Source organism: Balaenoptera borealis (genome assembly GCF_965194805.1).
Source record: "Balaenoptera borealis genome assembly, chromosome: 18".
Lineage (NCBI taxonomy): Eukaryota > Metazoa > Chordata > Mammalia > Artiodactyla > Balaenopteridae > Balaenoptera > Balaenoptera borealis.
In genome coordinates this window covers 29,979,799-30,003,380 of record NC_138877.1, presented here as the reverse complement: position 1 = coordinate 30,003,380, position 23,582 = coordinate 29,979,799, and the positions used below count along the sequence as shown (strand labels likewise).

Genomic DNA, 23,582 nt, shown 5'->3' with positions numbered 1-23,582 from the left:
CAATATAATACCTCATTCTCCTTGACCAGTACTTAGTCACATATGGATACAAATTAGGCTAAAGTATACATTATTCTGAGAGACCATGTGTCCAGCTAAATATCAGGAATTCTTATTTTACCTTAAAGAAGGAGGGTAACTAGGATAGGATAACTAGAAGGATAAATAGGGATCTCTGTAATTCACTTCTTTTTTATGAAGTATAGTTGATTTACAATACAATATTAGTTTCAGGTGTACAACATAGTGATTCAATATTTTTATAAATTATACTCCATTTAAAGTTATTAAAAATAATGACTATATTTCTCTGTGTTGTACAGTACATCCTTGTTGCTTATTTATTTTACACATAGTAGTTTGTACTTCTTAATCCCAAATACCTATCTTTCCCCTCCCCCACCCCCCACCACTGGTAACCACTAGTTTGTTTTCTATATCTATAAGCCTGTTTCTGTTTTGTTTCATCATATCTGTTTGCTTTCTTTTTTTGGATTCCACATATAGCTGATAACATAAAGTATTTGTGCTTCTCTATCTGACTTATTTCGGTAGGCAGAATACTATCTAGGTTCATCCACATTGCTGCAAATGACATAATTTCATTTGTTTTTTTATAGCTGAGTAATATTCCTTTTTTTAAATATACTAAATTTTCTTTATCCATTCATCTGTTTATAGACATTTGGGTTGCTTTCATACCTTGACTGCTATAAATAATGCTGCTATGAACATTGGTGTGCATGTATTAGTGTTTTCATTATTTTCAGATATATATTTCCTTCCTTCTGCTGACTTTGGGCTTTGTTTGTTCTTCTTTTTCTAATTCCTTTTGATGGCAGGTTAGGTTGTTTACTTGAGATTTTTCTTGTTTCTTCAGGTAGGCCTGTAGAGCTATAAATTTCCCTCTTAGAACTGTTTTTGCTGCAGCCTATAGATTTAGAAAGTTGTGTTTTCCATTTTTATTTGTCTCAGTATTTTCTGATTTCCTCTTTGTTTTCTTCATTGACTTATTTGTTTTTTAGTAGCACATTGTTTAGTCTCCACGTGTTTGTATTTTTCCCATTTTCTTCCTGTAATTGACCTCTAGTTTCATATAATTGCGATGGAAAAAAATGTTTGGTGTAATTTCTATCCTCTTAAATTTGTTGAGACTTGTTTTGTGGCCTAATATGTGTACTTGAAAAGAATGTGTATTCTACTGTTTCTGGATAGAATGTCCTCTAGATATTTATTAAGTCCAACTGGTCTATTGTGTCATTTAAGACCACTCTTGCCTTATTAATCTTCAGACCACTCTTGCCTTATTAATCTTCTGTCTGGATGATCTGTTCATTGATGTAAGTGAGGTGTTAAAGTCCTTTACTATTATTGTATTATTGTCAAGTTCTTCCTATTTCTCTTAATATTTTCTTTATATATTTAGGTGCTCCTGTATTGGGTGCATAGACATTAATGAGTATAATATCTTCTTGTGTTGATCACTTTATCATTATATAATGACTTTCTTTATCTTTTGTTATAGACTTTGTTTTAAAATCTATTTTGTCTGACATGTGTATTACTGACCCCACTTTCTTTTCCTTTTCATTTGCACGAAATATCTTTTTTTTTTTTTTGCTTCACTTTCAGTCTGTGTGTGTCTTTAGCTCTGAAGTGAGTCTCTTACAAGCAACATATAGATGGGTCCTGTTTTTTTAAACCAATCAGCCACCTTATATCGTTTGACTGGAGCATTTAGCCTATTAACATTTAAAGGAATTATTGATAGGCAGGTACTTATTTCCATTTTATTACTTGTTTTCTGATTGTTTTTGAAGTACTACTGTGTTCTTTTCCTCTTCTTTTTTTTTTCCCCTTGTGATTCAATTATTTTATTTAGTGGTATACTTGTGTTTCTTTCTCTCTAATTTTTGGGTATCTATCATAGTTTTTTCTTTTTTTCTTTTTTTTTTTTTGATATGTGGTTACCATGGGGTTCATATACTTTGACCTATAACTATATCTACTTGTTTTAAACTATATCTACTTGTTTTAAACTTAAATTCCTTTAAGCTCAGATGAATTTTAAAAGATCTACATTGTTTACTCCCTTCCACTAGTTTGTGTTTTTGATGTCATATTTTACAACTTCATGTTATCAGTTTTCTGATTATAGTATAGTTATTTTACAATTTTTTGTCTTTTGATCATTATACTAGGTTATTTAGGTGGTTATCCTTAGCCTTTACTATACATTTGCCTTTACTAGTGGGATGTTTCCTTTCTTATAAATACTTCTTCTTACAGCATTTTCTTTTCCACTTAGAGAAGATCCTTTAACATTTCTTTTCAGTCAGTTTTGTATTGATGGATTCTTTTAGTTTTTGTCTGTCTGAGAAATTCTTTATCTCTCCATCTATTCTGAATGATAATCTTGCAGCTTAGAGTATCTTAGATTGCAGTTTTTTCCCTTTCAGCAATTTTAAAATATCATGACACGCCATTATGGCCTGCAGAGTTTCTGCAGAAAAATCAGCTGATAACCTTATCAGGGTTCCCTGTATATGACTCTATTTTTCTCTTTCTGTCTTTAGAATTCTTTCTTTTTCCTTAACTTTTACCTTTCTTAATTATATGTCTTGCTGTGGGTCTGTTTTGGTTCATCTTGTTTGAGACCCTCTCCTACTCCTGTACCTGGATATCTGTTTCCTTCTTCAGATTTGGGAAGTTTTTAGTCCTAATTTCATTAAATACATTTTCTACCCCCTTCTCTCTCTCTCTTATTCTTCTTCTCGGGCCTCTATAATAGAGAACGTTGATATGCTTGTTGTTAACTCAAATATCCTTTAAATGTTTTCACGTTTTTTAATTTGTTTTGCTTTTTGCTATTCTGATTCGGTGATTTACATTATTTTATCTTCTAGACCACTTATGTGTTTTTCTGTATCATCTGGTCTACTATTAATTCCATCTAATGTGTTTTTTCATTTTCAGTTAGTTTTTTTCTTCAGTTCTGAGTTGTTTTGTTTTATATTTTCCTTGTTAAAATTCTTCCAGTGTTTACCTATTTTTTTTCTCTAATTCAGTTAGCATTCTATTACTAATGCTTTGAATTCTTTATCTGGTAAATTGTTTATTTCTTTTTCATTAGTTGTGTTTTCAGGAGTTTTCTATTGCTCCTTCAACTGAGACAAATTCTTCTGTCTTCTAATTTTGCTTAGCTTTCTCTTTCTCTATGAAATTAGGTGAAACAGTTACCTAATTCAGTCTTGAACAGGTGTCCTTAAGTGAAAGTGTCCCTGTACAGCCTGCATGTGCCCAGTGCCTTGGTGGGAGAGCTAGATTTGATATGAAAACAACTTATGTCTTTCCTTAGGGTATGCTTCAGTTATCACCTTGGTAGGAGGTGGAGCTGGAGAAGTGGGGACTAAGTCAAGAGCTAGATGTGATCCAGGGTTTTCCCTCTACTCAGTCACTGTCACCACACCCTATTGGGGGCAGGGTCCAGGTCTCAAGTTGCTGGAGCAAAAGCCCTGAGTTTTGGGACCAAGCTGGCTTTATTTCCTTTAAGTGTGTGCATTTCCTTGTCCCAGCACTTGTACTCCCACTTCAGAGGGGAGCAGTGCTAGAGCAAGAGGGGTTGGCATGGGTACTCAATATTTGTCAGATTGTGGGCTGTTGTCGTCCACCCAGGGTCAGAGATCCAGACTTCTGATGTGCTCCTTGTGAAAGCACTAAAAATGACTGCCTCCACCTTGTTTAGTCACCATCTTCGGCCAAAGTCTCCTCTGTCTCTCGAAGCTGGGCTCTCCCCCAAATCCTAGTGTGGAGCAATGCTGCAGGGCAGACAGTTTTTGGGTGGTGTCTCAACATGTGTTGAGGTGCAAGTTGTGGTGATCTGGCTGCAGACAGAAATGGGATTTCTTCTGATGAGCTGCCTGTGTAAGTTCCAGCAATGGCTGCCCCTGCCTTGCTCAGATGCTGATTTGGGTCTGAGTCATGTGAGTCTCATCTATCTCAAGGCCAAGCTCCCAAGCAGGGATGGAGTGTTTATTTGGCCCAGGCTAATGTGCACACCAGGGTGGTCATGGGAAACTAACCAGCCACTCCTGCTGTTTTCAATCTACCTTGCCTCAGGAGCAAGCAAGCAAGTGAATGCGCCTCATGAGTGGAGTCCAGGCTTCCCACAGCCTCTTGTTAATCCCACTGGCCCTCCAACCAGCAAAGAGACTTGTCTTCCCTGTGTCAGGGCCCAGGGCTGGGGTGCCCAATATGTGTCTCAAACTGCTCACCCCCTAGGGAGTATCTCTGCCCATGTAACCACCCTTTTAACCTGAGTCCCCTCCCAAGGTGTCAGGGCCTTACCTGATCATTTCTCTTCCTACCTGATTCTATGTGGATCTTTCCTACAGCCTTGGTAATACAGGAGTATTTATGTCAGTGTCTAGTTAAGTTTTCAGTGATAATTGTTCCACATGTAGATGAATTTTTGATATGTTTATGGGGGAAGGTGAGTTTCCAATCCTTTTACTCTACCATCTTGATCCCTCCAAGAATCTGTAACTGACTTCCAAATATATGTCCTATATAAGCTCTCATAAATGTGCATCACAAGACATGTATAAACATGTTCACACATTGGAACTGATATTTTGGGAATTGTAAAGAGTAATGAAGATGGTTGCCTTTGTTCCTTTGTCTCCTCACCTGCAAAGCCCCATTGGCAGTAACTGCAGGAGTAGAAAGAATAACCCTGGTCCTCAGCTTTTCAGTCACTGGGATACAGATGTCAGCAGGTCCTTCCAGATATTCATTCAGACCAGAGTCGTTCTTTTTGTTATGTCTGAAGGCCTGAACATCTCCAGAAAATGCTGCCTTATTCTTGCTTCAGGATTTTCCATAGCTGGTCACTTGGTTTGGTCTTCAGGTGACAACTGTCTCCTTCCAGTCTAGAGCTGAGCTCATGACTTTGTTCACATCATGATGACATATCCAAAATGATGTTAGGATTCAGGATTGCAGTAGGCAAGGAAGGGCAGCAAGCATGCATTCAAGATGCTGAAGCTGTCTTCCATCAACTGTCTTCTCTGTCTATCATTTTTTAAAGTAAATATAGCATATAAAATATGATTTTATTTTTATAAAATATTTCTTAGTCGATCTGAATAAATATATAAAAATATACCTGGTTGAGTTAATGTCATCTATTGTTATTTCTGAGCGTTAGAATTAGGCTGATTTTTAAATACCATTGTGTTAGCTTCCTACATTGCCTTAATTCTTCAAGTAATCATATAATTTTAAAATGAGATATTTTTTCTGAATCTCTTAAGTAGTAAAGCAATATGAACTCTATGAAAACACAGATTTAAAACAATTTCCCTGTAGATAAAGGCCCTAATTCCACACCTACAAAACATTCTGTAAATACAGTGGTTTACCTCATAATTTGTTAGAAATTTAACAAAAATTAAATATTATTTTTGAAGAGTTTTATATTTAAAGCATCTATATGTTATACATCTCATGTTTTTCTATGCAAGTACTTATCAGCAAAAATAACTATGCTTCAAATCAAGCATAGCATGTTACATCTAACCTCTCCTATATAAAATAAAAAGTTCTATATCAATATCAACAGATATATTCACAAGAGAATATAATGTTAAAATATAATGCTGCTAGAATAGTTTCTGTTTAACTCACAATGTTTCTAAAGTCAACAAAATCCAGATTATCTACTAAATCTGTTTTGCATTCAACAAGCACCTTTACAATCACTTTGTAAAATACATTTTTGGAAGAAGTGTATTTTCCATCAATTAACTACAGATTCCATGCATCCTAAAGATCAAAGGCTTATCTGTACTTGCACCCAGGTATACCACAACAGTAAAAATTTATATTTTTTTTGCATGCTTAGCTGGTGCATATGCATGGCAATGAGAAGTGTCTAATTCTCTGCACATGATTTCAGTAGCTGAGGTGAATTTGCTTTCCTGTTTTCTTTGGCTCAAATTAATAACTTAGAGAGTTGTTCAAAATGCAATATGATTAGTCATCTTTAATCGTTAATAAATTGACTAATAAGAATCTGCCCTGTGATCACTCTCTAGAGAAGTACATTAATCTATGTATACACTTGCACCTTCTACCCAGAGAGGTCACTTATACTGTCTGCACTGCTGCCATATTAAGTGCACCCCAGACAAGATAAACATCCATCTTACTTCAAGAAATGATAGCTTAGGTACCTGGCTAACTTAGAAGATTAAAATCTCAGCATGCATATGGGATAGACTTTAAAATTAAAGCAAAAAATAAACAAAACAGACAAACAAAAGAACCCAAAACCCCCCAAAAACAGGCTTCAAATGGTTAGCATTTTTTTCTAAGTTAGGAGGCTAGCTTATTAAAATGAATGTTTCTTTTCAAAAGCAACAGATTAAGTGTATAAAGAATAAAATGCATTTTATTATATCACTTTTGTTTTAAAATTTTGTAATTTAGCACAATACTTATAATACTAAAAATAAAGAGTTTTAGGCAAGCAATCATGAAATGTGTCAGAGTTAAGCTACAGAATTTTCTTAAAGAGAAAAAAGATGTTTTACAGTTTCTAGATCATTTGTCATAATATAACAATTCTATAAATATGGTGCATTCAAATTTAAAAGCTGTAATATTCAAATCAGTTTAAATTAAATGATGAAAAAGAAACATAAATCTTCAACTAGGTATTCAGAAATGTATTAAAACCACAATGTCCTTGGAACAATGCATACTGAAAGACATAATGCTGTAATTCTTGTAATGTGTCGCAAATTAGAGCCATAGCCTGCATGTAAGATAACTTTTGCATTCATTCTGCAATATACCTAACAGTCCAGCCCCTAGTCCTCGCATTTTTTAAACAATAAATTCCGTAAGACTAGGGAAAGTGAAGGCCATTTATTTCCAACTTCTCACTGGACTATAAGGCAGCCCTCAGGTGTGTTTTTTGCATTTTTGAAGTTGGTGGAGAGAGAAAGAAAATAAGTATGTTTATGGTGCTTGTAACCTGACTTTCAGGAATTTGCTGCTCCCACTCTGCGATGTTAGCAATAACACATATTTATATTATACCATCACACTATACCAAGTGTTATTTTCTCTATTTTCACAAATGAGAAACATGGAACTTAGTTGTGGGGCTTAACTTTCTTTGAATGAGTCAGGTGGCAAAAGACATCAGCATATTTGGCTTTAAATTCTTACACTTATAACTATTACAAGTGTAGTTGACCTACAAATGCATGTGCTTTATATTGCATGGCTAGATATGACCCTAGTGTTATGGACAGTTGCCATCGTCTATATTTGACAAAGTGCTTCATTTCACATGAACAAAAGATGTGAACCTGTGTAGGTCAGAACTTGAATTGGAAGCCACTTTTATATTCTTACATAAATGGAATATTTATATTCTTAAAACAGATGAGAGAGCCAAGAGACAGCTTGCAGGTACAGAAAAGAAAGAAACATGAAATATAATCTTGGGTAATGTCCAATATTGAAAATAAAGAAGTCACAACTGTAGAAGGAAAACCAATGAGAAAACCAGGTGCCACTAAATCAAATTAAGAGAAATTTTAAAATTAATGATGCATTAAAAATAGAAAAGGGAGTTCCACAATGTCAAAGACCTGGCTGGAGATGGTGTCAGGCAAAATGTGGATTTCACAAGCTGAAGTTACTGAGGAAGTATGGAGCCAAGAAGATTCTTTTGGACAACAGAGAGACAAGGGAAAATGTGAAAAAATTTGCTCTTCATAGAAAAGATCTCAAGTATAAAATGTGATAGACCCTGCTGGTGAAGAGACACTCAGGGTAGATCTATTGGAAAGGAAATGATTCCAATCAAGATGAGATGATGAAGATATGAAATAAAAAAGTCTCTAAAGAAGAGAAGCTGGATTTTATGGAGTATTTCAGATTTATCAATGGGATATTTAATTTTGCCTTTTATTAAACAATCTCTCATAATTTTAAATAAATAGATGTGGTTCTTGCCTCCCACATTATCCTGCAATATTGATGTAAACACTGATGCATATTAGTAGCACGATGAACTGGAAGACTTAGAAATCACTTATGTGGACACAGCAATATAAGATCTAAAATACGATATGTGAGGACAAATATATATAAGAAAATTATATGGAAGAGATTAAATATATGTATGGCTCATTCCCATATTCCAAAACTCATTATATGTAATGCGTGTGCTTTCTCAATAAACAAACCTAATATCATCTCTAATAAATGTAAACTAGTGGGACCAGAAGAAGACCTAAGAAAAAATAGATTAACATTACAGTAAAACTCTGACATAACATGACTATATTCCTCCCACCCCTGTCTCCTCTTCCAGCTTTGTTCATGGTCACAAATGAGGCAGAAATGCCATAATTCTAGTCAAAAGAAGGTCTGTATCAGAGCTTTAGTGGATGAAATTTTTTCAACCCATTTAAAAGAAACATATCAATAAACATAAGAAAAGATTCTCAACTTCAGTGGTTATAGAAAATGCAAATTAAAATCACAGAATAGCAAAGATCAAAAGTCTTGACCATGCTAAGTTCAGTCAAGTGTATGGAACATGGGAGCTCTCGTACGATGCTAGAGGGAGTACAAATTGGTAGAAGCAATATGGAAGACAAGGAAGCATCTCCTAACTGTGAATATATGAACCCAGTAATTTTAATTCCAGTTATATACCTGATATAAATGTGTACATATGTTCCTCTAAAGATATATAAGAATATTCATAGAAATACTATTTGCAATAATCCCAAACTGGAAACTACCCAAATGCTCATCAACAGTAAAATGAATAAATGTATGCATTTATATTCATCTAACAGATGATACAAAGCAATGAGAATGAGTAAGCTGTAAATATGAACAAGAAATCAAATGAATTCCAGAAGCATAATGTTGAGTTAATAAGTTAGAGATAAAATAGCACTTATTGTATACTGATTCCATATATATATATATATATATATATATATATATATATATATATGGAGTACACACACATACACACATATATATTGATATATATATATATACACACATATATATGACTTGGATATTTCAAGAATAGGCATACAAATGGTTACTATTGGTGATGTAGTAAGTGGAAGGAGGTCTGATGGAGTTTCTGGAGGTTATGGTGAACTTATATATCTTAATGTATGGAGTGTTTCATGAGTTAAGTTTTATATGAAAATTCAACAAGCAAAACTTACTTTTCCATATGTATGTTATTCACCAATTGTATTAGTCTATCAGGGCTGCCACAACAAACCACAGACTGAGTGGTCTAAACAACAGAAATGCATTTTCTCACAGTTCTGGAGACTAGAAGTCCAACATCAAAGTGTCAGCAAGTTTGGTTTATCCTAAGGCTTCTTTCCTTGGCTTGTAGACAGCTGTCTTCTCACTCTGTCCTCAAATGGCCGTTTCTTGTTGTGCACTTGTTGGTATGTCTTCCTCTTCTTATAAGGACACCAGTCCTATTGGAGTAGGGCCCTACTGTTTTGATTTCATTTAATCTTAATTACCACTTTAAAGGTTCTATCTCCAAACACAGTCATATGGAAGGGTTAGGGCTATAACATATTAATTTTGGGGGTACATAATTCAGTTCATAAATATTAAACAATAAATAATAATAATTAGTTCACAAAAAGAAAGAAAAATAAGAAATATAGCATCTACAATCTGAAAAGTACCTTACATGGCAATTTTCTTCCCTCATTCCTTTCGTTTGCTATTCTAGTATTTCCCTTACACAACTTGGCGTAAAAAGAACATTAATATTGCTCTCCCTTCTTCACCTCTATGTTTACATCAACTGTATTGTGCATCTACCTTTAACCAGCAGACTTAGCATCATTGCTTATGTTTCTAATGAAAAGAGTTGGGAATATTTATCCTGCAAACTTTAGACAAAACAATGAAAAATTTGAGGGTAACAAGTTTCCCTTTGTCTGACCTTTTTAAAATAAAACTACATTAAGAAATTTTTAAAATCTCATCTTTCAACCACATTCAAATTTAAATCAAAGTTGGAATCTAAATTACTGGTGTAGCATTATGTTAATTAATGAATACTTGCTATGAAATTAATTACTAAGAAATTTCAGTGTCATAAACTTTATTAAGCTTAAGAATTTTAAAGGTCAAATTAGAAAACAACTGTTAAAGGTTAAGACTTTTTAACAATTAAATATGTTATAAATCTGTATTGTACATAAAAATGTTTACTCTGAAACAATTTATCAATATTCTATTCTACCCAATTTTGTTGTTGAATAATATGCAGGAGACAGTGTCTGATCTGGGATTATACAGCTTGTTCTTAGAATTTAGCAAGCAGTTTTAGAAATTTTAGATATCCAAGATAACAATTTTGAAGTTGGATAAACTGTAATCTTTGAATAAAATCAATCTAACACCCAAGATTTTCAATACAAATCATATACAGTACATTTCAAAAGTATACCAAAAATAAAGGACTGAAATACACGTAACTAATCCATAGCCCCAAAGGTTTATGAACAGCTGGCTTATTTTTCACTACCCATAGGCCTTTGAATTTAGCTGTCTGTTTTTTACATTTCAACATGTGGTGCTTATAACATCCTTAATAATCAAAACTACATAGCTGTCATACATAAAAGCCCCTAGTTACAACATATTAAACACATAAATAAACACATATTAAATACACACAGCTATTCAAGAGTATAGAGTAATTTGCAAATATTATATATTTAAAAATAATATTTAAATACCTCCATCAATTTTCATTTTCAAGAAGATTATATATCTATTTTTCTACTTAGTATTTCAAAATAGAACAAAGGTGTGGCTTGAACATAGCCTATGAAAATGCATCATATTTCCTCTAAACCACATATGCAATGGAAGAAACTCATCTGATCTTTTAGCATATCTGTTTGCTTTTCTGAATTATAGTAAATAGGTCAACTTATAGATTCTTTGATAAACCTATTGCATGTTTATGTCTATTGAAATAAATTTAAAGGACTATAAACTCAGTTTCATCAATTAATCTTATGTATAAAGATGCTGATAATATATATTATTTTATATATATCAGAAGGCTGATGTAAAAATTTGGTATTTTTTCATGCTTATTGATTTAATTAAAAATTAATTGTAACTTGATTAAAAAAAATTCCTAATTCCTTCCAGGTTTGTAAAACTATATGCATCCACTAAACTAATGTAAATATTACTTATTATGTAATGTGATAAAGTTTGGGGGGCACTTTCTGCATAACTGGAATTGCCATAGCCTTTATAGTATAGAACAGTCAGTCCACTAGGACCTATGGGCCAAATTTGGCCTACCACTTATTTTAATAAAATTTCCTTGGAACACTGACCCACCCATTCATTTACATTTATTTTCTGTGAGTACTTTCTCTCTACAATGCCAGAGTTGTATAGTTGCAACAGAGACTGCATGACTAGCAAAGTAAAAATATATACTATCTGGCCCTTCACCAGAAAACTGTGTCAAACCTTCATATGGAGGATTATGTGTATATGCAGAAAAGTTAACCTCTTTACGGACAATAAAGAGAGTGGAAACTCACAGGGCTTTTGCAATTATCAGAAGATGCATTATATGAAAGCACCCTAGTGCCAATATTAGTGCATGTTTAGATATTCAATAGATGTTTAACAAAATTAATTAAAAATGTATCTACTAATATACACTGAGCACATAGCAAATGTCAATTAGTCAGGTGTTTATATAAATGTGAAGAGTTCTTTCTGAGTTTCATCTGTCTTGTTACTTCAAATACACCAATACTTTATATCTTACTTTACATTGTAGTTAAAGTTATACCAATAACAAAAAAAATAATAAATTTTATGTTTGAGAATGCCCTTTATTTTCTGAATAATCATAGAAATTTTACTTTACTTTTGCACCCGCCCTTGCCAGACCTCTTGTTTTTAAATCCAGAGCCCCACTACTACCCAACTTAAGATTTTGTTCAGCTTAATATCTTTCAGATTCTAAAAAGATGCAGTGATGAACATATGTGACTATCCATGAAGTGGTGGGAAGAGATTGGATTCTGGATATATTTTGAAGGTACAGTCAACACAGTTTCCTGAATAATAGCATGTGGAGTGTGAGAGGAGTCAAGGATTATTGCCATATATGTTTTGTGGGGTATTTTTCCTGAAAAACAGGGAGAATAGTCCTGCTCTTGACAGACATGGAAAAGACTATGTATTGTAGATTTTAAGTAAAAGCATTAGGAGTGTATTTTCAAATATGTTAACTAAACTGTTTAAACTTTATGTGGGTGATTTTATGTTCTAGATTCTTAACACATAAAAGCATACATGAGGATGACACCTAGACTTTTCTCAAATAGATTTCTGCTTAAGTGTATTTGAACAGGACAGAATAAGGTAGGATGGCAGAAAGTTATTTCTTTTCCTATACATTAACAAAAAAAAAAAGAAAATAAATGGCAGAAGCAAAATTGAACTCAAGTGTTGATCTCATGATGCCTCAGTTTCCCATATTAGTACATCAATTAAATTTGAACTATTTCCTGAGGCTATCACAATGACAGAAAAATGATTTATATTGAAATAAATTGCTTTTATTAAATGTATAGAGAAATGAGATGGATATTTCTGAAAATGCATACATAAATTTAAATACATTTTCAAAACAGCAAGTATGTAACATTTCCCACTATTTCACTATGGTGTTATGAAGTCAATTTGATTTCCCAACTGAATGAACATTCTCACAGCTTTTTACTTATGCAATGAAGAAGTGAATGGATTGCAATTTATAGTTACACTGTGTAGTTGTCACCAGGGGAAGAAATAGAGCTATATATAAAAGCATACATTTTTTATTCCCTTAAAACTCCAACCCAGTCACCTTCAATGAACATTAGACTCATTCTATGTTACTGTTCCTTGGCCTAAATGAATACACTGTAGAACTTTTCTTTATCAGTTGTATGAATGGCAAAACAAAACGTCTTTTAAAATAAAATTAAAAGGAAATCTTTTAGGTTAAATAATGAACGGCAATATTATCTTCAAGAACAAAATCAAAGTGTCCTGATGCATGTTACTTAAAATGAAGGTTTATAAGCTATTAATTTGTTTGTACCCTGAATATAGTCTGGAGTAATTAAATTATTAAAGATAGTGTGTATGCATGCCCATGTTGCCAGAAATGGGAAGGACACCTCCCAGGAATAACTCCTCAGAACTGTTACCTGACAAGCTTGTACTGCTAATCCAACAGCAGGCTAATAAACCAAGAGATGAGATGTTGGGGCAAGGAATAGTGACTTTATTTGGAAAACCAATGGCCAAGAAGATGGTGGACTACTGTTCCAAAGAACCATCTTACCTGACTGAGAATTCAGGCTCTTTTATACCAAAAGGGGAGGGGGTGCAGCGCTTATTGCAGACTTCTTGGTGCCAGCCAGACCCAGAAGGGGTGTGATAACTTTTTGTTCTTGCAGCTATTCATGTTTTGACATCTTGAAGTTAATCCTAAGTATTATCATTTAGAACGCTTAATACACTCTAACATTTAAAGGTATTTTTGTTTGTTTCTTTTTTCTGCATAGACAAACTTGATTTATTTTTTAATTGGAAGACGTTTTGTTACTGGAAGTATTATATTCCATATATGATCCATAAGTTTCAAAATAACCTTTTTATTCCCAAATTCCTGCCCTATCCAATCTGATTCACGTATCATAAGTAACAAAATAGCAATGGTTTTTGTTGTTTTTGTTTGTTTCTGGTGGAGCTATGACAGTTTAACTTTACTTGAAATGCTTTCTGATAACTAATGGTTTAAAAATTAACCGGTACATAATCTATAAAAAATTTCAATAACTTATTGAGTAATTGAAAGTTAAAATCAATCTTATTCTCAAACATTTGTTTCATAAATTATTTGCCTGAATGAGAAAGTAATATTTCCCAGTGCTTTGGGTGATAATTTTAATGATTTGATTTTGTCAGCTGGAATGTTTCCAAAGGCTAACCTATTCAAAAAATAATTTAAAAAACACTTTAATCTGTTTTTGAACTTTAAACAAATAATCCATCTACTGTGAAAGTAATAATACTGGTATTATTGCAAACTACGTAGATAAATACTGTTCTTTTTTATCATCCCATCATTAACAGCAGTATATCTCAAAAGTGTTACATAATTATTAGCATCCCTTATATACCATCTTGTTTCACTGTTCTTCGCAAACACAGAATAACACATCAAGGTATTTCATCTTAATTTCACTGGAAATATGAATGCTTGCTTTGAAAAATGTAGAACTAAAAGCTCACAGTGCAAATACATCATTTATATTTATACATTACATATGACTGAGTTGAAGTTTTAAAAAATCTATGTACATTAATAATGGCAAAATGTGAAACTATCCTTACATAAATTAACCTAATTAGTTTTATATGTTTAAAGCAATAAAAATGTGGTGATTGCACTAAAATTTTCCTCCAATACATGCTAAGTAGGTAGCCAATTATTTACCCTATATGTGCTGAGAAAAAAATGCTTTCTGTTTTTCTTTCATACATTATTATGCTTAGTTTTATATATCAACTTGCCTAGGTTATAGTACCTAGTTATTCAATTAAGCACTAATCTAAGTGTCACTGTGAAGGTATTTTGTAAATGTGATTATCATCTAAAATTAGTTGATTTTAGGTAAAAGGGATTATCCATGAAAGTGTGAGTGGGCCTCATCCAGTCATTTGAAAGACCTTTAGAGCAAAAACTGAAGTTTCTCTGAGGAAGAGGAAATATGTTCATTAGTTGCCGCTTCAACTCTTGCCCTAGACTATCCAGTCTCTTGGTCTGCTCTATAGATTTGCCCACTGCCCAGCCAGATCTTAAAATTCTGTATGCCAATTTTTATCCTACTATCCTACTGGTTTGATAGAACCCAACTGATACACATGTCTTTTACCCTTTGTTGGAAATCTCAAGACAAATTAAATCTGTTAGCCATCATTTATTTATGATTTGGATGGCTGGGAAATATTTGCAATACAGCATGGACAGGAACAAAGCTGATAAAAGTTACAGCTGAACTCATGCAGACTCATTCATGAAGTTTGAGTGTATTGGGAACTAGTGAGCTATATCTTGAAATAACCAAAACAAAGATGTCAAAATTACTCGTATGAAGAATATTGACCTACAATTTAATTATCAAATATAATTTAAAAATTCATTTCAATGATTTGACAGTAGAATAATCAAAATACTTAACAGAGAATGGAGGTATTAAGAATTTTACTGCCTATATTAGGAAAAGAATTTTATTATCAAACTGTAGGACAGTAATAATAGATATTATTGTAAAGAATTACACATTAAAACTGCCTGTTATTTACTTCTCCAATTTATTATAATATTATATATTAGTAGCATACAATGTCTAATATTTTATATAATGTTTTATAATTAGACAACAAAATGAGAAATAGAATCATTGACTTTTGTTTATTTAATTCTTCAAACTAACCTGACTGAATCTAATATTTCTACTAACTATGCAGTCATACAATCAGTAAATACAGACATTCAACCACATGCTTAAGTTAAAATGTTATTGCATAATGTAAAATTTTTTCTTTCAATATATTAGATCTCAATCTTGCTTCTTGATCTCTTGGTGATTATGGACACCCAGAGAAGGCCAAATCATTACAGACTAAACTGAAAGAAATAGAATTATATTTTCTTTGCTAATTATTTAAACATAAGAACATACTAACAAAATATTTATTATCTGATGACACCTTTTGTTGCTTTCATATAACTCAATTCCTTTATTATTACAGACATATTTTTATTGAGTCTGAAGAGACAACTCCACACAAGAAAGTATTCAAGAAAACTAGATACATGATTGGAAGTTTGTCATAAAGAAAAAATACTATATTTTAATAATTTTATTCCTGTGTTCACACACAAATAAAAACAATCAGATATAATCAAAATTTAATCATTTCAAGATAGTTTAGTTCAGTATGATGACCCTTTAAATGGATTAGTTCCATGTCCAATGATATTTCAGAGTAATCACCAAATCTCTCATTCACAATCATAAAGTGTTAATTTCTCTTTTTATGAAATAATTGAGTAAGTTACTTCTAGTGATATTTAATACTCATAAATACAACTAATATAATATGCATAAATTGATATTACAGTTATAGTGTAATACAAATATATTTAATATAGTAGTTATATACATGTTTGTTTCTATATCAGCAGATAGGAGATGAAAAAATGAATTTTAAAAGCTCTAGAGAGCATTCTAAATTATGAAATTGAAGGTTTTAGCAGGCACAAAGTAATTTATCCTTATATTTTCTTTCACATTTAGTATGTTGAAAGAACTTAGATTTCTTCATTTTCGTGTCAGAATTATATTCTATCATCACCAGTAGACTTTTTCCTTTAACAACTTTAATTATATTTGGCTTTTTGGACATTCATGCGAGTTTTTCCTATCATTGCTACTTATAAGACAGCTATCCCAAGCATCAAGTGAAATTTAGCAATATTTTTACAGTTTTTACTCATTCAACTAATATTCCTAAATGACCACCATGTCTAAGGGACTACTGGGACAGCAATGATGACAAATGCAGTCTTTACTCCTGTGGACTTTACATTCTTATGGAAGTTCACAACTCAGTACAACTCAGATTCCATTAAGAGTACATCATGATGAAAGAATAATAGATGGTAGGAATCACAGTTACTCTAGAGAAGAGGTTTAAGGAAATTTTGAGTAAAAAAATAAAAGCTTTATGTTTTGTAAGAATGAATAATGTAAATCTGCCATTTGGGATCAGGGGAAGAATATTCTGTATAGAAGGAACATCATGTGCTGCAAGACCTATAGGATTGTACACTCATTTTGTTATTTCTGTTGCCATTGTTTTATTTCTTCTCCAGCCTTGATTTTAACACATAATCATAGATTCAAAATAAATATAGTTTCAAAGTGATGATAAAAAAAAAGTTATGCAAGAAGCATTCATTGTTATTCATTATTTATAATATTATGACACTAAATATGTCAACATATTTTTGGTCATTAAAAGACTCCTGAAAGAATGGCACACTGACTTCTAAGTTGATTTCCCATTACACTTCCAAAGAGAAAGAGTGCGTATAGCAGCTTTCTTCTCCTAGGCCAACAGAAGAGTTTCTCTGTTAGTCTGCTGTCATGGAGTCTTATACAATACAATGTACTCAAGGGAGTGACATCTTTTCACCATTGTTATGTTTTATAGATTGTAAACAAGTCACAGTTTCCATCTTTACTCAGGGCAAAAGTGTTATACAAACCACTGAATCATCAGGGCCATTCCTTAAGGTGTCCTTCCTTTCTTTGTATACCTAGTGAAACATTATTTTTTTATTTTTCTTTAACATCTTTATTGGAGTATAATTGCTTTACAATGGTGTTTTAGTTTCTGCTTTATAACAAAGTGAATCAGTTATACATATAAATATGTTCTCAACTTTGGCAAAATAGTTAACATTTGTTAAAGTATGAACAGTGAATCAATGGCTGTCTCATATTACTTTTTATAGTTTTAAAATGTTTACATTTTTCTAGGCTTCCCTGGTGGTGCAGTGGTTGGGAGTCCACCTGCCAGTGCAGGGGACATGGGTTTGAGCCCTGGTCTGGGAGGATACCACATGCTGTGGAACAACTAAGCCCATGAACCACAACTGCTGAGCCCATGTGCCACAACTACTGAGGCCCAGGCACCTAGAAGCTGTGCTCTGCAACAAGAGAGGCCCATGCACTGCAGCAAAGAGTGGCACCCACTTGCCACACCTGGGGAGAGCCTGCGAGCAGCAACAAAGACCCAACACAGCCAAAAATAAATAAAATAAAATAAAATAAATAAATAAGTAAAACTTTTTAAAAAGCTTACATATTTGATGGGTAAATTTTTAAGGATATAAGTGATATCTCTTTACACGTACAGCCTTCTTTTTAGAGTTTTTCTTATTTATCAGGTGGCATTAATCGTGCATTTTTTTTCTTCCCTCCATTAAGGATAGATAACATATTAAAAAGACATGAAGTGAAGAAGAACTACAATCCTGCAGCCTGTGGAACAAAAACCACATTCACAGAAAGATAGACAAGATGAAAAGGTAGAGGGCTATGAACCAGATGAAGGAAGAAGAAAAAAACTCAGAAAAACAACTGAATGAAGTGGAGATAGGAAACCTTCAAGAAAAAGAATTCAGAATAATGATAATGAAGATGATCCAGAACCTCAGAAAAAGAATGGAGGCAAAGATCGAGAAGATGCAAGAAATGTTTAACAAAGACCTGGAAGAACTAAAGAAAAAACAAACAGAGATGAACAATACAATAACTGAAATGGAAACTACACTAGAAGGAATCAATAGCAGAATAACTGAAGCAGAAGAACGGAAAAGTGACTTGGAGGACAGAACGGTGGAATTCACTGCCTTGGAACAGAATAAAGAAAAAAGAATGAAAAGAAATGAAGACAGCCTAAGAGACCTCTGGGACAACATTAAATGCAACAACAATCTCATTATAGCCGTCCCAGAAGGAGAAAAGAGAAAGGAAGGACCCGAGAAAATATTTGAAGAGATTATAGATGAAAACTTCCTTAACATGGGAAAGGAAAGAGCCACCAAAGTCCAGGAAGTGCAGAGAGTCCCACACAGGATAAACCCAATGAGAAACATGCCAAGACACATAATAATCAAATTAACAAAAATTAAAGACAAAGAAAAATTATTGAAAGCAACAAGGGAAAAATGACAAATAATCTACAAGGGAACTCCCATAAGGTTAATAGCTGATTTCTCAGCAGAACCTCTACAAGCCATAAAGGAGTGGCATGATATACTTAAAGTGATGAAAGGAAAGAGCCTACAACCAAGATTACTCTACCCAGAAAGGATCTCATTCAGATTCAATGGAGAAATCAAAACCTTTACAGACAAGCAAAAGCTAAGAGAATTCAGCACCACAAAACCAGCTCTACAACAAATGCTACAGGAACTTCTCTAGGTAGGAAACACAAGAGAAGAAAATGACCTACAAAAACAAACCCACAACAATTAAGAAAATGTTAATAGGGACATACATATTGATAATTACCTTAAACGTGAATGGATTAAATGCTCCAACCAAAAGACAAAGGCTTCCTGAATGGATACAAAAACAAGTCCCATATATATGCTGTCTACAAGAGACCCACTGAAGACCTAGGGACATATAGAGACTGAAAGTGAGGGGATGGAAAAAGATATTCCATGCAAATGGAAATCAAAAGAAAGCTGTAGTAGCAATACTCATATCAGATAAAATAGACTTTAAAATAAAGAATGCTACAAGAGACAAGCAAGGACACTACATAACGACAAAGGGATCAATCCAAGAAGAAGATATAACAATTATAAATATATATGCACCCAACATAGGAGCACCTCAGTACATAAGGCAACTGCTAACAGCTCTAAAAGAGGAATTCAACAGTAACACAATAAGAGTGGGGGACTTTAACACCTCACTTACACCAATGGACAGAATCCAAAATGAAAATAAATAAGGAAAGAGAAGTTTTAAATGACACAATAGACCACACAGATTTAATTGTTATTTATAGGACATTCCATCCAAAAACAGCAGATTACATTTCCTTCTCAAGTGCGCACAGAACATTCTCCAGGATAGATCACATCTTGGGTCACAAATAAAGCCTCAGTAAATTTAAGAAAATTGAAATCATATCAAGCATCTTTTCCGACTACAACTATATGAGATTAGAAATGAATTACACGGAAGAAAATGTAAAAAACACAAACACATGGAGGCTAAATAATACGTTACTAAATAACCAAGAGGTCACTGAAGAAATTAAAGAGGAAATCAAAAAATACCTAGAGACAAATGACAATGAAAACACGATGATCCAAAGCCTATGAGATGCAGCAAAAGCAGTTCTAAGAGGGAAGTTTACAGCTATGCAAGCCTACCTCAAGAAAAAAGAAAAATCTCAAATAAACAATCTAAACTTACACCTAAAGGAACTAGAGAAAGAAGAACAAACAAAAACCAAAGTTAGCAGAAGGAAAGAAATCATAAAGACCAGAGCAGAAATAAATGAAATAGAAAAAAAAGAAAACAATAGCAAAGATCAATAAAAATAAAACTTGTTCTTTGAGAAGATAAACAAAATTGATAAACCATTAGCCAGACTCATCAAGAAAAAGAGGGAGAGAACTCAAATCAATAAAATTCAAAATGAAAAAGGAGAAGTTACAACAGACACAGCAGAAATACAAAGCATCTTAAGAGACTACTACAAGCAACTCTATGCCAGTAAAAGGGGCAACCTGGAAGAAATGGACAAATTCTTAGAAAGGTATAACCTTCCAAGACTGAACCAGGAAGAAATAGAACATATGAACAGACCAATCATAAGTAATGAAATTGAAACTGTGATAAAAAATCTTCCAGCAAACAAATGTTCAGGACCAGATGGCTTCAAAGGTGAATTCTACCAAACATCTAGAGAAGACCTAACACCAATCCTTCTCAAACTCTTCCAAAAAATTGCAGAGGAAGGAACACTCCCAAACTCATTCTATGAGGCCATCATCACCCTGATACCAAACCCAGAAAAAGATACTACAAAAAAAGAAAATTACAGACCAATATCACTGATGAATATAGATGCAAAAATCCTCAACAAAATACTAGCAAACAGAATCCAACAACACATTAAAAGGATCATACACCATGATCAAGTGGGATTTATCCCAGGGATGCAAGGGTTCTTCAATATATGCAAATCAATCAATGTGAAACACCATATTAACAAATTGAAGAAGAAAAACCATACGATCATCTCAATAGATGCAGAAAAAGCTTTTAACAAAATTCAACATGCATTTATGATAAAAACTCTCCAGAAGGTGGGCATAGAGGGAACCTACCTCAACATAATAAAGGCCTTATATGACAAACCCACAGTAAACATCATTCTTAATGGTGAAAAACTGAAAGCATTTCCTCTAAGATCAGGAACAAGACAAGGAGGTCCATTCTCACCACTATTATTCAACATAGTTTTGGAAGTCCTAGCTACAGCAATCAGAGAAGAAAAAAATAAATAAATAAAAGGAATACAAATAGGAAAAGAAGAATTAAAACTGTCACTGTTTGAAGATGACATGATAGAATATATCCTATAGATGCTACCAGAAAGAGCTAATCAATGAATTTGGTAAAGTTGCAGGATACCAAATTAATACAGAGAAATCTCTTGCATTCCTACACACTAATGATGAGAAACCTGATACAGAAATTAAGGAAACACTCCCAATTACCATTGCAACAACAAGAATAAAATACCTAGGAATAAACCTACCTAGGGAGACAAAAGACCTGTATGCAGACTATAAAACACTGATGAAAGAAATTAAAGATTATACCAACAGATGGAGAGATATACCATGTTCTTGGATTAGAAGAATCAATATTGTGAAAATGACTATACTACCCAAAACAATCTACAGATTCAATGCAATCCCTATCAAATTACCAATGACATTTTTTACAGGACTAGAGCAAAAAATCTTAAAATTTGTATGCAGACATAAAAGACCCCGAATAGCCAAAGCAGTCTTGAGGGCAAAAAGCAGAGCTGGAGGAATCAGACTCCCTGATTTCAGACTATACTACAAAGCTCCAGGAATCCAGACAATATTGTACTGGCACAAAAACAAAAATATAGATCAATGGAACAAGATAGAAAGCCCAGAGATAAACCCATGCACCTATGCTCAACTAAACTGTGACAAAGGAGATAAGGATATACAATGGGGAAAAGACAGTTCTTCAATAAGTTGTGCTGGGAAAACTGGACAACTACATGTAAAAGAATGAAATTAGAACACTCCCTAACACCATACACAAAAATAAAGTTAAAATGGATTAGAGACCTAAATGTAAGACTGGACACTATAAAACTCTTAGAGGAAAACATAGGAAGAACACTCTGACATAAATCACAGAAAGATCTTTTTGATCCACCTCTTAGAGTAATGGAAATAAAAACAAAAATGAACAAATGGGACCTAATGAAACTTAAAAGCTTTATCACATCAAAGGAAACCATAAACAAATGAAAAGACAACCTTCAGAATGGGAGAAAATATTTACAAATGAATCAACGGACAAAGGATTAATCTCCAAAATATATAAACAGCTCATGCAGCTCAATATTAAAAAAAAAAAAACAACCAATCCAAAAATGGGCAGAAGACCTAACTAGACATTTCTCCAAAGAAGACATACAAATGGACAAGAAGCACATGAAAAGCTGCTCAACATCACTAATTATTAGAGAAATGCAAATCAAAACTACAATGAGTTACCACCTCACAACAGTTAGAATGGACATCATCAGAAAATCTACAAACAACAAATGCTGGAGAGGGTGTGGAGAAAAGGGAACCCTATTGCACTGTTGGTGGGAATGTAAATTGATACAGCCACTATGGAGAACAGTATGGAGGTTCCTTAAAAAACTAAAAATAAAATTACCATATGATCCAGCAATCCCACTACTGGGCATATACCCAGAGAAAATCATAATTCAAAAAGACACATGCACCCCAATGTTCATTGCAGCACTATGTACAATAACCAGGTAATGGAAGTAACCTAAATACCCATCGACAGACAAATGGATAAAGAAGTTGTGGTACATATATACAATGGAATATTACTCAGCCATAAAAAGTAATGAAATTGGGTCATTTGTTGAGACGTGGATGGATCTAGATACTGTCATACAGAGTGAAGTACGTCAGAAAGAGAAAAACAAATATCGTATATTAACGCATATATGTGGAACCTAGAAAAATTGTACAGATGAACCAGTTTTCAAGGCAGAAATTGAGACACAGGTGTAGAGGACAAATGTATGGACACCAAGGGGGCAAAGCAGCAGGTGGGGGGTGGTGGTGGTGAGATGAATTGGGCGATTGGGATTGACATGTATACACTGATGTGTATAAAATTGATGACTAATAAGAACCTGCTGTATAAAAAAATAAATAATATAAAATTAAAAAATTAAAAAAAAATAGTGTTCTTTGATGAAGAACTCTTAAATTTTAATGTAGTCTAATTTGTCTATTTTCACTTCTTTTTGCTTCTGGTGTAAAACTCTTATTTTTTAAAATTGCTGGATTTATTTTGTTAATATTCTGTTAAGGAATACTCTGCATCTGTATTCATGAGTGAAACTGGCCTGTAATTTGCATTTCTTATATTTTCCTTTCCTGGTTTTGTATCAAAATTATACTAGCCTCATAAAATGAGTTGAATAGTGAAAAGAAAAAAAAAAGACACTATGTGTATACACACATATCACACATATATGCATACATT

The 23,582-nt window shown here is 33.1% G+C and overlaps 1 long non-coding RNA gene across 1 annotated transcript; it reads left to right on the top strand.

Annotated features, from left to right (window-relative positions):
- The first annotated feature begins 1,313 nt into the window (after positions 1-1,313).
- Positions 1,314-23,275, top strand: LOC309615769. Its single transcript, XR_014237065.1, has 2 exons — positions 1,314-12,169; positions 18,189-23,275. It is a non-coding gene; the product is annotated as an uncharacterized lncRNA (long non-coding RNA).
- Positions 23,276-23,582: the final 307 nt, after the last annotated feature.